The following is a 4,009-nucleotide window of genomic DNA, read 5'->3' on the forward strand; positions in this document are numbered from 1 at the left end:
GTGGGGAGGAGAGACACCACGCGGGTCCTCCCACGCTGCACGAGCGAGCACCACGGGCTCTCCGTTAAGACCGGTCAGTGCTCCTCCGGGGGGCTGTGTCTTGCTGGACCCCAGGGCAGTCCCTGGTGCGAACAAGGAGCGTTGCTGGAGCGGAGCAGCAGCGCTCACGGAGACCTTGTGTAGGGCCTCGGGAAACTCCCTCCTCCAAGCTACTGAAATCCAGGGGTAATAATTAACGGAGTTAAATGCTGCACTGTAATTGTAGCCGTCTGCCCTTCACGGGGTGCGTGTGTGTTGAAAATATTTGCATTTTAAGGCTCTTTCTTGCAGCACTTTGCACACATTTGCTCGTATTTTGCTTTCAGCTGGAGGGATGAAGAACTTGCCTTGAAAGGTGCACTGGAAAATGACTCTGAATTAGTTAAAACTGGGAATGGGAAAAGGATTTAAATTAAAGGGGTGCAGGCCTGTTCCTTCAGAGCAGGGAAGCTCCTGGGGCTGGCGGTGGGCAGGCAGGAGGCTGCACTCCCGCTGCTGAAGCGGCGATGGAGCCTGGTGCTACAGCTCGTGGCTGCTGTAAAGGGCTAACATTGCAGAAAGGAGTGAGCGGGGAAAACCCCAGCTCTCTTCTGACAGGGACTGGAAAGTCCTGTTTGGAAAATTGGAGAAGGAGACAGTCCTGGGAAAGTCTGAGCACCGGAGCAAGGGGAGGGAGGGCAGTCAAACCTCCAGGGTGTTGGGGGGAGTTTCTGTTTCAACCCCTCTGGACTTCGGCTTCTTCCATTACAGCCTGATAAATGTGTCAGCGTTTAAAGGGAGCCTTTTGGCCCTGATGTTAATGCTTCAAAGAGCTGTCTGAAGGGACGGGGAGGTGAGAGGTGCCAGAACTGTGACAGGCGCTTGCTGGAGACAGGGACAGGCTGTGCTGCAGCCGTCCCCTCTGGCAGGAGGGGACAGGACTTTTCTTCTCCCTCACCCATGGGATCCTGTGCAGCTCTCACCCTCCAGCAAAGCGCTGGTGCTGGGAGCACAGCAGTGCTGGAAAAGCCCTTTCCTCCAACCCCTTGAAATGAGAGCAGGCTTTCCTCCAGAGAGAGGGTCCTCCCTGCCATCCCTGCACTCTGTTCTGTGATTCTTTTTGCTAGGAACAACCAGATGCTTAATGATTTCCACAGCTCAGCTTCTGCAGCAAAATGATATGTGCTGGGCCCCTGCCCAGCCCAGAGTCCATCATCACTGAAGATTTTCCATTAAAACAAGTCACAAATGATACTTGTCCTCCACCTCGGAGATCCTGGTGTCTTTCCTGAGGATTCATTTCTGGCTCCACCTTTTCCTTTCCTCACCCAGCCATCTTGCAGATCCACATCTGAACCGAAGCTGTGGGGCAAAGCCAGCAGCAGTGGGACTGCCACTTTTGGGCATAGATTAAGGCTCCCGGTGGCCTCACTGCCTTCTGGTGCATCAAGTCCTGCTGGGGCAGGCAGGTAGATGTGTCCACCAGCTGGATGTGGGGTGCGCAGTCAGTAAACACTGTCTGGCCCTATAGTTCTTGGTGTATAGAATGCTGAGTAGTCAATAGGGAGCCCCTTCCTGATGTCAAAGGCTGAAGGATGAGGATGAGGAGAGGAAGAGTTAAGGCCCTATCAGCAGGCAGGCGAGTGGGCTCCTGGGGCTGCCTGTCCCACCTCTCTCTGCTGAGGGAGCTGAGACATCCACACCTATGGGTCAAACAGCCCGAGAGGAGCATGCTGCACCACCTGAGAGTGGCAGAGCCAGCAGGAGGGGAGGGTGCTGAAAGGTTTTTGCTCTCAACTGCAAAGGTCAGGCTGGCGCTGGAGCCGGTGGGAGGACATGGCGTCCCTGTGCACAACCCTTGGAGCAGGGTTGCCTTTTGCCCTTGCTTTTAACACTTCTCAAAGCTGCGGTGGAGGCAAGAGCAGGATTCCTTGGGAAAATCAGGCCCTGGACTCTGATGTCCACCATTGCCATCCCAGCAGCCTGTGTTTTGTCTGTCACTACCATAAGGTTCTCGAGAAGTCCAGGGTCGATGATGAGGGAGCTGAAAGGCAGGAGAAGAGGGACTGAAGGTAGCCCCTGGGTTGTGGTTGGGGTGAGGGAGGCCTGCAGGGAGCTGGAGCGTGAGGAAGAAGAGGAGGGTGTGGGAGGAAGTGGGGAGTTCAGCTCTTTGTGCGCAATATAAGGAAGTATGGGAATATCCCTGTGGGATTATCAAAGAGATTTACAAGAATGGGCAGTGGGGAAAGGCTGGAAACAAAAATGCAGCCTCATGCAGTGCAATGTCATGATGGGTGAATGAGTATATGGTGAGCTGGTGTAGCAGGAGAAGTGGGGGGACCTGTGGAAAGGCATTCACCCCAGAAGGGAGAAAAGAGCAGGCAGAGGCAGATACGTGTGCTGAGGGCGGTCAGAGCAGAGGACATGGGCATGGCAGGAGCTGAGGAGAGGAAGGAGGCTAATGGAGAGATGGTCAGCGTCAGGAAACAAAAACTGAACTTCATAGGACCTTGGTCTGCAGCAGCATGGCTGCTCTTGAAGCTTGCTGAGCCACCCAGGGCAGGCGATGAAGGTGCTGGGAGAGAATTTGGAAACCTGGGCCAGCATGCGGAAGCACTGGCAGAAGGACAAGCAAGAGCAAGTTCGTGTGCCCTGCTAATAGCAGCTGTACTGGCTGAATGAGGAAAAGGTGATGCTGGCAGACTAACTGTGTAAAGAGCTCTTGCTCCAAGTCCTACAAATGGGACCATGAGAGTGCCGAGAAGATGGCATGAAGGCAGGTTATCACCAAAACCACTCCCAGAAGATCTTTCTGAAGGCACAGATGTGGAAAAGCCAGAGACAGGGTGGGCATGCAGCAGTTAAGGGCACATGTTCAAAACTGGGGGTGCGGGGGTTGACCTACAGTGGTCAATCAAGGATAGAGGACAATCTTGTTATATCATCAAGTGAAGAGGCAAAGCTCTGCACTAAGTACCCTCACGTTAGCAATGCAGAAATACACAACATGCCCCAACCTATTTTGCTAACAAACACACGTTACTCTCCGTCCTACTTGCTTTACCTGCAGTTCCTCTGCGTACAATACTTGGTTACTTTTGCATGACTGGCGGAGGCAAACAATAGCATAACCAGCATGCGGTACCTGGGCGATCATTTGTTTAGCTGCAAAACTTCCTTGTACAGTAAAGCATTTGCTTAATTTATTAAGTCATTATAGAATTCTTGCAAGGTTATAGCAGCACTTTCCTAAGATACTGTTTGTCTAAACGTTGCAATGGGCAGCAGAGAACATACTGCTGACTCCAAAACTACTCAGCCAACCTGGTACTACTGATAACTGCACTTTCCTCCCTTCCTCTGGCCTTCAAATAAAAAGTATTTGCATTCAGATGGTATCTATTTAAATATTTGCATACCAGGTCCAGCGGCGTACCCGACCACTTGCAGAACACTGGTATCTATAGCTGGTGAATGCCTCCACAGGGCCTTGACAGCATTTCTAGCTCCTGTTTTGCAAGGGGGAAACTGAAGGGTAGCACATGAGAAGAACATTGCCTTTTCCATTTCCAGCCGTGGAAACATTGTGTTGAGTCAAGAAAGGCTGAAGGTCACTCAGGATCCTTTGCTGGTGAAAAACCGGTAGCAGCAGGTGGATAACCCCCGCCGGCCCCCATCCCTGGCTCAGATTATTCGGTGGCCATTTGGAGCGCAGGGCGAGTCCCCAAGAAGAAGAAGGGTTTGGTGGATTCTCACCCAGCCCCACACCTGGAAAACTTTGCAGGTTTATAATGCAGGCATGGCCCTGTCTGCCTGAAGGAAGTTTCAGCGCTACGCTCTTACAATGAGAGTCAAGGGAAATAAAAATGACTCAGGATGACAATTTTATATAATCCTTTCCACAATGGCCTTTGGCTCTCATGCAAATTAGGAAGCACCCAGCCAGCTGTGCTGCTCTTCCTCATACCAGCGAGCCCTCCTTAGAGCAGGT

Source organism: Phaethon lepturus, unplaced genomic scaffold (genome assembly GCF_000687285.1).
Source record: "Phaethon lepturus isolate BGI_N335 unplaced genomic scaffold, ASM68728v1 scaffold13997, whole genome shotgun sequence".
Classification (NCBI taxonomy): Eukaryota; Metazoa; Chordata; class Aves; order Phaethontiformes; family Phaethontidae; genus Phaethon; species Phaethon lepturus.